This window comes from Medicago sativa, chromosome 5 (genome assembly GCF_051527215.1).
Source record: "Medicago sativa cultivar Bolivia chromosome 5, Bolivia_mono, whole genome shotgun sequence".
Taxonomy (NCBI): Eukaryota; Viridiplantae; Streptophyta; class Magnoliopsida; order Fabales; family Fabaceae; genus Medicago; species Medicago sativa.
In genome coordinates this window covers 58,907,672-58,920,436 of record NC_140753.1, presented here as the reverse complement: position 1 = coordinate 58,920,436, position 12,765 = coordinate 58,907,672, and the positions used below count along the sequence as shown (strand labels likewise).

The following is a 12,765-nucleotide window of genomic DNA, read 5'->3' as shown; positions in this document are numbered from 1 at the left end:
TGTCTCGGGGTGCCAACCTAGTTGGGATGTTGATGATGCCTCTTGATGTCGGTCTACGTTCCTTGCTTAAAAAAAATAAAATCAAAATGAATCTCTGAAATAAAAATAAACTAAGAAGATTGTTTCCGCTCGAGTAATAGGAGGCTCCGAGACTCATAATTCATTAAAAAAACGAGCTTTGTCTCGCCAAGATAACCCCACAAAGGCTCTGACCTATACGTAAAGCGAGTTGAAAATTGTTTTTTTGACAAAGAATACTTCCAATTGACACATGGAAATGACCTTAATTCCCCTGGCGGTTGTTAACAACCACTGGTAAACACGTCGGTAGTTAACTACCGCTGAGTGCCAGCGGTTGTTAACAACCGCTGAGTTCTGGATCTTAAGAACGCAGAAACCTCCATTTTCTGGTTACAGTGCTGCATGCTCACTTCTCCATTCAAACCAAAAATCACCCAAACTTCAATTTGCTCGAAAATCAACCAAATTTCGTCAATTAATTCACAAGTAAGTTATATTCTTCATATTTACAAGCAATGTAGTTTGTTTAGGGTTTTATTTTACATATTTTGGAGCAAAATGTTAATTTCACATTAGGTTAGAAAATTGAAACTTAAGCATGATTTTGATGTTTTAAAGTATTGTTTATGTTGTATTTGTTGTTTAGAAACAATGTAGGTACAATGTAGGTATGTTCAAATCACACTAATTATGCTCCTAATTTAAAATGCACATAAGATGTTTGATAAAATGCATAAGTGAGGAAATCTTGCTTTTTTTGTGTAATTTGTTTTCAAATATGTTCAATTTTATAAAGTATATATGTTATAATTATTATAAGCTTGGATTTTTAAATTTTTTGGCAAGTTTGAAGCATGACATAATGTGGTATGTTATATAAAGTTTGATGAATGTGTTAAATTAAATTTTATGAATGCCTATGTTTCATTTTTGATATGTTACATGTTACTTGCTATGTTCAATGCCTTAAAAGTTTTAAATACATTGTATGCATGCCTATGTTCGATGCCTTAAGTAAATGCTTAGATACATTGTATTCTTAAATACATTGTCAACTTATTTATGTTTTTTAAAATTTGTTTTGTACAGATATGACTAGGGATACGAATGAGCAACATCGGGTTATTAGAGAGGATAGGATGCGGAGAGGTAAAGAGGCGAGTACCGCTAGTGCTCGGAGAGAAAAGAGGGCTGAAGACCCGTATGTCCCTAAGACTCGGAGACGCAAGGACCCGATGATACATGGAGAGGGCTCACAGGCACATGTGGATGACTCCTCCCAGGTGGTTGATCCAACACCAGCGCATGATTATGCTAGGTATGCGGATGATGGTTTTGTTGGCTATGATCGGATGGAGGAGGAGAGGATGTATTTTCAGCCGCCCCGCAGGACGAGGCAGAGGATGAGGGGGTGCCAGAGGATGAGCGGGTGGGAGAGGATGTTGTGGCAGATTATATGGAGGCACAAAATGTTATTCTCGAGGGTGAGCCTGAGCGTGAGCCTCAGCCACGACGAGGTAGTCGTGTTCCGCGGATACTGCCCTATCCTGCTGGAGAGGCTCCCTTTCCTGGAGGACCTCAGACGACGTCATTGTTGTCCGACTACGCGAGACACGTGGCGAACCCTCTTTGGGTGAACCATAATAATGTAAGTGTTTAAATTATTTAAAATTCTTTAAATGTTTTAATTAATTATATTAGGTAGCGTAAGTGGTTTAATTAATTACAATAATGTAGCGTAAGTTGTTTAATTAATTAAAATAACGTAGCGTAAGTGATTTAATTAATTAATAGTATAACGTAGCGTAAGTGTTTAATTAATTAAAATTAGGTAGCGTAAGTTGTTTAATTAATTAAAATAACGTAGCGTAAGTGATTTAATTAATTAATATAACGTAGCGTAAGTGATTTAATTAATTAAAATTAGATAGCGTAAGTTGTTTAATTAATTAAAATAACGTAGCGTAAGTGATTTAATTAATTAATATAATGTAGCGTAAATGTTTTATTTATTAAAATTAGGTAGGGTAAGTTGTTTAATAAATTAAAATAACATAGCGTAAGTGATTTAATTAATTAATATAACGTAGCGTAAGTGATTTAATTAATTAAAATTAGGTAGCGTAAGTTGTTTAATTAATTAAAATAACGTAGTGATTTAATTAATTAATATAATGTAGCGTAAGTGTTTAATTAATTAAAATTAGGTACCGTAAGTTGTTTAATTAATTAAAATAACGTAGCGTAAGTGATTTAATTAATTAATATAAAGTAGCGTAAGTGTTTTATTTATTTAAAATAACGTAGCGTAAGTGTTTTAATTATTTAAAATAATGTAGCGTAAATGTTTTAGTTATTTAAAATAGTGACAATGTCTTATTTAATTTGAATTTCAGATGTGGCATGATGCAACGGGTTATAAGTGCGTAAACGCGGGGAAAAGGTTGAAGGATCTTGATAAGCCGGAGGAGGCTATGAGGTGGTTTTGGGAGCCTGTGGAGGGGTCTGGCCTCCTTGGTTTGATACACGTTGGGTATTCGACTTTGACCCATGCGATGATACGTGCTCTATGCGAGAGGTGGCACACGGAGACGAGTAGTTTTCATCTACCTGTGGGGGAGATGACGATCACTCTGGACGATGTGCATAATCTTCTGCACATTCCTATTTACGGCCGCATGTTGGAGCACGATGAGTCGATGGATCGGGACCGATCTATTGATATGATGACCAGGTTGTTGGGCATGTCAGATGCTGATGCCAGAGCTCATGTTAGGGATGAATCTCCTGGTCATATCAGTTATCCCGCACTGAAGCGGGTTTATGAGCAGCACCTGACTGAGGCTAGACGACTTGAGCATGCACAGTCGAGGGAGGAGATGCAGGAGAGAGCCAGGAGGAGGGCGTGTTGTGTGAGGAGTTTCCTTCTATATCTCGTCGGTTGTGCGCTGCTCACTAACAAAACGAACAGACACATCGACTTGATATATCTGGATTCCATGGCAGACTTGGGGGCGATTGGGAAGTGGTAATGGGGAGGGATGACCTTAGCCTACCTCTACGATTATCTGGATGATTTTGTTATCTTGAATAACATAACGATGGCTGGTTCTGCGACTCTTTTGATGATAATATTTATCTTAATTTCTTTATGAATTTATTTTATAAATTTTATTATCATGTTAGACTATTTTATAATGTTTTAGATTTATTGAAGTTTTAACTCGAATAATTATTTTTGTGTATTATTTATTTTGTTGCAGGGATGGATTTTGGAGCATTTGCCAGGTCCTTACCCAAGGAAGCGTAACCCGGATTGGGACCCGCGGACACCATGTGCTGGGAGATGGCTCACTAGCAAAGGCCATAAGAGTGTGCACCATTACCGCTCACGCCTGGATCGCTTGGAGGTGGATGACGTCAGGTTTTCTACCTATGGTGATCGTAGAGACGTGCACCCATTTCAGATGCTGTGCACTTACTCGGGATGGCTCATGTGCGGGAAGGATCGGGTGTACCGTCATTTTCCTGAGCGGGTGAAGAGGCAGTTCTCCTTTGTCCAGGACGTTCCCAGACATCCTTCAGCTGTCCCTCCGGTGCCTACACAGATGCTAACTACTTTGTTGATGGACGCTGCGACATGGTTAGTACCTGGTTGGGTAGATGGGTGTGAGACACCATGGCAGCATGTTCCTGGCTACATGGCTTGGTATGCCAGAGTCTCTCACCCTCGCATTCTCCCACCTGATGAGGGATCCCCTCCCAGGCCGGCGAACGTGGAGCAGCTGATTGAGGAGGAGCATGCCAGGGAGATGCCTGACACACTGACGATCGTCCGGGATGTGGCGCACATAGCCCGAGATATTATGGCCAGGCAAGCCGAGATGACCAAAGAGGAGATTGTCGAGGAGGTCATGCGGATAGCTAGTGGTACTGAGCCTGCACTTACTTATCAGATTTCCAGGCAACGCAGGGGGCAGCAGAGGCAGGGTAGGCAGGGCTGATTAGTATTAGCATTTTTTTATGTATTTTTTGACTATGATGATCATGATGTATTATTATGACATGTTCCAGACATTTTTCTATTTCTATGACATATACGTACGTTCGTTTTATATTATTTCTTACGTTTTAATTTTACCATGTTCCTGTTAAATATTGGATGAATATGTTTAGGTATCAATTGGTTATTATATTAAAAATTTTAGAAGAATTTCCAAGTGGTTATTTGATGAAAATCTTAGATGAAAATGAATATGAAAATGAAAATTGGTTAGGAAACCTTCAGGAAAATGGAAATGAGCTTATGGAAAATGGGCAAGCACGTAGCGGCAGTTAACAACCGCTACCTTCAGCTTCGGCGGTTGTTAACAACCGCTGGCACTCAGCGGTAGTTAATTACCAGCGTATTTCCCAACGGTTGTTAACTGCCGCTGGGGGTAATTTGGTCATTTACTTGTGTCAAAAGGAAGTATTCTATGTCAGAAAAACAATTCTCAAGCGAGTTTTGTCTTGCCAAGGCAATGTGGGCTCTCACATGGAAACAATTCCTCTTCCTAATCAAAATATTCAATCAGTCCAAAAAGATTTTATTTTATTTTTTTACTAAAGTTTTAAAAAAGATCTGCTAATAGAAATTGATATATTTTAACGGAGATACTTTTTCTGTTGATTTTCCGAAGAAATCCCGTTTTGTGTTGTTGTTGTTATTAAACTATTATTTTAATTGATCTTTTTTTAGAATATGATTTTAATTGATGTAGAACTTTCATTTGTACTCCTAAAAAAAACTAACTAATTTCTTTGCACTATTTCATGGTTAATTTACCTTCCATTTTAGTCAAATTTCTCCTATCAATTTTATGGGATATGACGAAATTACCTCCACACATCATATATCTTTTTCTTTTTCTTTTTATAGATGACACTTTATTTATTTTATTTTTTTGGAAGAATCTGATTTTAATTGATGTAAAACTTTGATTCTTTTCAGAAAAATCATTTGTAGTTCTAAAACAAAAAAAAATACTTGCAGTAGTAATTTTATTCCATTATTTCATTGATAATTTACCTTCCCGAGAAAATCATTTGTTTGTAGGACTGAAAAAAGTACTTGCACTTTAATTTCTAAAAAAAATGTTAATTAATATGACAGAGAAAAAAATATAAAAAAAATTAATGAGAGAGAGGAAAATAAGGTGCATTAATTATAGCTTAAGCTGTGCAACATTGCACAGGTTAAAAAAATCCTTATTATTATTATTATTATTATTATTTATCTATCACTTTTTTCACTCTATTTAAACCAACTCTTCCTAACCACACTATCATTTTTCAGCACTACACTAGTAACTATTTTTTGTTTTCCATTGTTTTCTATTTTTCAGCACTAGTTACTAGTTATGGAAGAAGGAAGAACTCCACCAGATACAGCAGAACCACAACCACATCCACCAAAGGGTCAGTTACCAAATAATTCTTACAACTTCATGGGTGTTAGTCTCTTCTTTTTATTTTGTGACATTTTGATGAAGCTGAGGTCATACTACTTCGTTTGCAAAATTTTCTTGTCATGCTTTGGTACAACAGGCTCATTTTCACGCTTACTTTCACTTCATGTTTTTTTAATGGCTTCAATCCATGCTTTTTTTAACTACAAAACAATCCATGCTAATATAGTAGTACTTTTTCAAATGGAATATTCATCATTTGTTTTTTAAGTTTGAGATTTTCCAAAATTTGTGGAGTGACCAAAATTTTTTTAGTCACTCATATAATATGCTGCTCATAAATGCATAACTTTTTCCCCATAAGGTTACCCCTTGTAGCTTTCTATATTTTATCTTCTTTGCATTTTTTTTTTGTGGGGAAAAATTTAATGAATTAGGAGTCTAATTTGGTGTTGGTGCAGGTTCAACATGCCTGGAAATTCTATGCCAAAGGAAGTTGTATACCAGAACATATATGATAAGATGCAGTTGGATTCTCCCAAAGTTGAACATGATTGCCAAGAGTGCAATAAATTTATCTTTTATCCCTTTATATTAGAAAGGGTAGAGGATAAATATTGGTGCCATTAATTCAAGGCATCCATGTGTAGAGTCTTGTAATATATTTATTTGTTTTCTTGCAAATATATTCAAGTCATTCAAGGGTGACACAAGAAGCGAGAAATTATATTCACTACCTTATAATTTAAACCAACATTTTCCCTCAGCTTAATTGTACAGCACAATAGTCTCCACTCTATTATAGAGTTTTGTAAAAAAAAATCTTGCCGATGTTTCATGTAATACATACTTATTGATCAATAATAAATCGATTGTCATATTTGTTGATCGCCAATGGAAGACGTTCGTTCATATTGACTAACCAACAATATCAAATTCCAATTGATTTGTTTAGGTATTGGCATCTGTATTTTGTTACATTTTGGTGCTAATTTATTTGTTTAAATATTTGCATCTGTATTTTCTGTTCTTATGCAACATATATACTCTTCTTTTGACTTAAGATTTTCTTTTGACTTAAGATTTTCTATGCAACTTATTCAGCGGAATGAGTCATAGGAAAAAAATTATTCAGGGATATATGTATGAAACCATTAGATAGTGGTCGTGGGTTCAGGGATAATATGTATATCCAGAAAGTCTATATAGAAACATGGTATGGGGGTACACATAAAAAAAAAAAGTTGCTTTTTTAATTGAAAATAATCTTCCATAAAATGATAGTTTTGTAAAAAGTAAAAGCTTCAAGAATTTAGTCAAATTCTTCAAGATTCCTCTCACGGCTGTGTAACTTTGCCTTTAGTAGTGTGCTTGGTGGTTCTCTCTAACCCGTGGAAGTGTGTTGTTTCTCATTGTATCGCAATTTCAGAATCGGCCCCTACGAGCTTTCTTTGCTCATTTGCTGTCTTTTGTTTGGCAATATGCACCACAACATTGTGAAGGATCTTACTGGTGGGAGTGATTACCTCATCCGCAACCCTCAGCTGTAAAGTGTGAGACCGCTCCAGTTGTGCATCGATCTTTTAACAAACAGTGTCTCATGAACCAATTATTCCCTCTCCTAACATGTCAACATGACCTGCAAATGCAAACATGGAAAATAATCAAGAAACAACTGATGAGGAATATACCTCATTTATGCAGACCAGGCAGTTCAAGAAGGAATCGAAACATAGCATTCTGGGTAAAATAATTTCAAAAAAACTCATTCACATGAACTCCGTCCAAAGTGCCCTTGCAAATGTCTGGTGCAATCCTCCTGGTTTAAAAATCCATGAAATAGAAGGGGAATTTTTTTAATTAATCATGGATGATAAAGTTGATCGAGAAAGAATTCTCCAAGGAAATCCTTAAATCTTTCGAAATTCTTGATTGGTGGTTAAACCGTAGCACCGAAATCTCCTAGATTTCCAACATGTTCCCATTTGGGTTCAACTTTGGGGGCTTCCAATGCACTATCGCACAAAGGAAATGAGAAGGTAGATCGGATCCATCATGGGACGTGTGGAAGTGTCAAATTCCTATGAGTACCTAGAAAAGAATTTCATTATCACGATTAAAGTGTATATCGATACAAGCAAACCCATAAAATCTGGCCTGCATGTTGAAAATCCAAAAGACGGAATTTTTTGGAACATTTCAGGTATAAAAGACTGTCCTAGTTTTGTTTCAAATGTGGGCTGGTGGGAAATGCAGAGAACAACTGCAAAAGTCCTCTAAACGCTTCCAGTCAAGATGATACTCACTGCTTAGGTCCATGGCTGTGGTCAAATCAGTTAGACCGAGTGATATCCGAAGTTGAAAACATTCTTCAGCAACCCAACAAAGTCTAGTAGCTTCGGTCGCTCAGTCCCACTGTTTCGGCTAGCATTTAAGCCAAATTCGCTCAAATGCAGATGAATGATGAAGGGCAGCAACAGCAGATGCGAGGCCCCTGAAACCAATGGAAAAAAAAATATGAAACTCATGCTCCACAAGGAAGAATGGGTACAATTCTTCAAATCAGCAAAGATCGAAGTTATGTTGTCCACATCATTATTTCAGACCCTAAACTCAGGGGAGAAAGCTCCCAGGCTGGATCACAGTTACACATTGCATCAAAACACCAAACAGAATGCACTGCAAATCCTTTCTTTTAAACAATTAGTTGTTGCACAACCTTTCTTTTAAACAATGTGTGTCGGTGTCCATCACTGACACGACAACAACATGTGTGCTTACATTACATTCAATATTAAATTTTCTCAAATTATTATCAGAGTATCGTGTTCGGTATTCGTGTACCTAAAGCTCAATATATTCTCCTATTGCTCGAAACAATTAGTTGTTGCACATCCTTTCTTTTAAACACTTAAACAATTATTGCGTGTTGCTCATCACTTCAGAGAAAGGGAAAATAAGTTGATTCAATTATTTATTAAACTACAGAGCAAGAAATTATTTAAGGGTTCAAAGTACTCTCTCTATAACCAATGATTTTATCAAAAGATGTCAAGGAAAATAACAATGAATGAGGTCGCAAACGTTAATATCATGGCATGGGCACATGCAATTATAATATTGATAAAGAAAAATGAAACAATAATTAAAAGGCTAACAAACAAAGGAAAATAAATTGTGTGGTCACTAATCTAACCTGTGATGCATTAATACTAGTTGATACTAGATCTTGATATGTATGTAAATGTGAAAAGTTCTGCACATACAATACAACAGTAAAAAAACATATTTAATAGATAAAGTATCAAACAAAATAATTTAGACTCAAACAAAGAAAGATAATTACTATCCCGTAGTACCTGCATAATTGACATGGTGGTTGAATTTTGTGTCACAGGACTACACTTGTGAGTGCCTCTGCTTCTTCTGTGTTTTTTCTCCACACAACTCTTAGGCCTGCCTTTTATCCATGCTTTACCATCCTTCTTTTTTATACCTATGGCTTGTGATACAGCGGTAATATCATCTGTTATTTTCTCATTGGTATGACTATTTACTTCACCAAGATTTGTTGTTGGTGTGGAAGATCTTTTGCTTAAGATTCTATCAACTTAAAGTAAAGTTAAGTTAAGTGTGTGAAATTTTTTAACAGATTATAAGTAGACTTCATGTAAAGCCGTAAACGACCATTGAAGCTCTCACTTAATTGTGTTGCTGTAGCACCAGCTGAAAACGTGTTTCGCCCTAATACTAAAGCTCATTTTTCTTCTTTCTTATAGAAATCTTGCATCCATTTATTTTGGTGAAGGTTGTGCTTGTCAAGTAATGAATTCCAAGCAGCAAGAAAGTCATCCTCATATTCGAAACCATAAATGCAACTTCTCAAATCATCAGCAAAAGAATTTGATCTCTTAAAGGCATGATTAACATTCTTAAGTGCATTCTGAAATAAATGCCACAAGCATAAACAATGATATGTTTCAGGAAAAACCTCTGGAATCGCTTTTGCCATGGCAGCATCTTGATCTGTGAAAATTGTCTTTGGCTTTTTTCCACACATTGCCTTAAGAAAAGTCTTGAACAACCACTCAAATGATGCAGCAGTTTCATCATATAACAATGCTGCACCAAATAACACACTTTCTCTATGATGGTTGAATCCAACGAAAGGAGAAAATGGTCGTAAATTCTTATTAGTGCGGTATGTGGTATCAAAGCATACTACATCTCCAAAATAAACATAATCTAAAACTATTTTAGCATCTGCCAGAAAATGTTTGTTATTTGATTATCAACATCAAATTGAATATCATAAAAGAATGATTGATTCTCTCTCTGCTTTGATTTAAAATAATGAAGTAGAGTATATGCTTCACCTTCCTTCATTTCCTTCATCCTTTTGGCGGTTAAATGATTGCTAATATCTTTAGAAGTGCATCCAGCATTCTCCTTCCCTCGGACGTGTTGACTTATAAACTCAAAAATCAATTTTTTGGCGTATACCAGATCAGTTTGCCATGCTGCTTGAGCGGCAGAAACCCTCTTTTGTGATGGTAATTTATGCTTACTTCTGGGGGATGCAAGCTCGTGATTATGATCTTTTTTGAAAGATGTAACAACATATTTGCCACTTGATTCCCGACTGATGACAACATGTGCTAAACATCCAGTTCTGATATCTTTGCGAGACACTTTTTCATCATCATCTTTGATCCTCTTAAGGCCTTCTTTAAAACACACGAATTTTCGAGACATCACAGTTTCATTATCTAACTTGTTTTTGTTTCTCCAATCTTTTCTAATGCTAAAACCAACAAAGCCAACATATATATTATAAAATCTATATGCGTGATCTTCGGTATCAGACTCCATGCCAACATATGGGATTATATCTTCTTCGGTTAGTTTGTGTTCAATGTTATCATTCCATTTCACTGTGAATAAGAAAATATAAAAATTGAACTTAAATCATTGAAACTTCATTAAAATTAGTTCAATAAAATCGATAAATTTGCTTACAGCAACCGTAATTACTCCTTCCTTCCCAGCTTCTTAACACAAAACATTGTACAATATACTTTGCTATTCATTACTGTGAAGCACAGACACTGATAATCGGCACGTCGACACTGACAAAACATCTGCTGTAGAAGCACAAATATCCGAGGGGCAACCGGACAAACACGCTACCTCAAGAGACAATCACAGGGGTCCCATTATTCATTAGAACAACGGGATTACCTTTGAGACAAGTGGTTATTAGTTGCATTATCACATGTACTTTTGTTACCGGTTTAGTTCATTAATCAATCCATTTTAAACAAGTTGTTGAAGTAACTTGGAGAATTATGCGAGGCAAATGACATTACAGTGATTTAATTCTTACCTATAAGGGAACACACCATTATTTGGCATGAATAATGATGTCCTTAAAGTATTTGCAGATTGATGCTCGCGACAAGTCTATGTAATATAAATTCTTCTTAAACATTACTATATACATTTCGCTTTAATGAATACTCGATGTATGTGAACAAAATTTTTAACCACGTATAATGACTTTTCAACTACCATTTTTACTTATATTGCACTCCAGAAAGAGTTCATGAGCTAGGGGCATGGTGCTTGATATATTGCTTACCTTAGGCTATAATTGCTGAATTTATGATTATAAAACAAACTAGAAAACAAGAATGTATTTTAAAGGTTTTGTAAAAAAAAAGGTATTTTAAAGGTATTTCTTTTCTTTTTGGTTTTGTAAAAAAAAAGTATTTTAAAGGTATTTCTTTTCTTTTTGGTCAAGTAGCCTAGTGGCTAGAGCTCACACATGGTATTTCTTTTCTTTTTGGTTTTGTAAAAAAAAAGTATTTTAAAGGTATTTCTTTTCTTTTTGGTCAAGTAGCCTAGTGGCTAGAGCTCACACATTTTAACAATTTTAAATGTGGAGAAGTGGGGTGTCAGGGGTTCGAACCCCTGCCCCTGCATAAATTATGCAATGTCCCTACCAACTGAGCTAAGCTCACGAGAACATTTTAAAGGTATTTCTAATTGATGCAACTTGCATTTATTTTTTAAAAGATTTGATATAAAAAATTAGTTATTAATATTACCATTTTTTTCGTGGTCCATAATTTTCATTGTCATCAAGTGTAGTTAATTCTTGTTGAAAATACAAAATGAGTTCTCTCTCAACTGAATTTTCTCTATACCTAAACATGATACTATAATTTTATCTTTACTTTCATAACAATGAATTTTATATTTGTTTTGCTAATGTCAAACATAATACTTTAATTTTCGTATCATGTTATTTGTATGGGATATTTCTATTGAAGCAAATTGATGTTCAATTGAATTTAAAATATATTGTTATTTATTAAACTTTTATAGTTGTATTTTCACTCATCAAGTTTCTCTCATGTTGACCAAAAAAAACGAGGGAATAGTGTAAAAATAGTTAACCCCTACCTAATATACATAAAAAACACGAGGGAATAATGTGAAAAGTTGATTAACGGTTGAGATTGAAAAATTGAAAAAACATGACAAGAAAAATATTGAGCGGATCCATTTCCCATTTTCACCCAACTTTGCACCGGCTTCTGCACCGTTTTATTAGATACTCTCTTAGATCATGTTTATAAGCAAAAAAATATTTTCTAGATTCATTCAAAGCCTAATATATTTGGTCTATATATAACCAAATACATTATGTATTTAATAAACTTAAAAAAAAATTGTTTACAAATGTGATCAAACAATGTAGTTTGTCTCCCATTATTGAATAAATTGAGCTGCTGATGACATAAAGCGTGACGAGAAATGATGGCATCATATGATGAATAGTAATGGGTGACTTCCGTATGGTGTTTTAGTTTGAGTTAGGTTTGTCACTTTGTTGTGTTGTGTAAAAAAATTAAAAACAAAAAGGTTTGTTTTTGTGTCTCTTTCTGTGGAAGTAGGTGAGCCAGCATCAAAGGTCAGAAGTTACAACTTGCTGCCTCAGACTCCTTTTTGGATCAAGGTCTTAAATTTGGACTCCTTTTTTTTTATTCTTAGGTCATATTTACCTGATTAAAGAAAAATCATGGTTATACATTTTTTAAAGGGTGTATATTGGTATAGATTATTGTTATTGCTTTAGTGACTAAGTTTCATTGGAATTTTATAAATTGTATCCTCAATTTTATAAATTCATCTCTTAAAGTAAATAAATGTGATGTTTGGAGTTTGAACTCTAACTCCTGTATATTTTATGCAATGTTAGCCTTGATCATGAGACATGTAACTATCA

At 35.0% G+C, this 12,765-nt stretch overlaps 1 pseudogene; it reads right to left on the bottom strand.

Moving 5' to 3' along the window:
* Positions 1–8,836: 8,836 nt before the first annotated feature.
* On the bottom strand, positions 8,837–10,678 carry LOC146923534 (protein FAR1-RELATED SEQUENCE 5 pseudogene; annotated as a pseudogene).
* Positions 10,679–12,765: the final 2,087 nt, after the last annotated feature.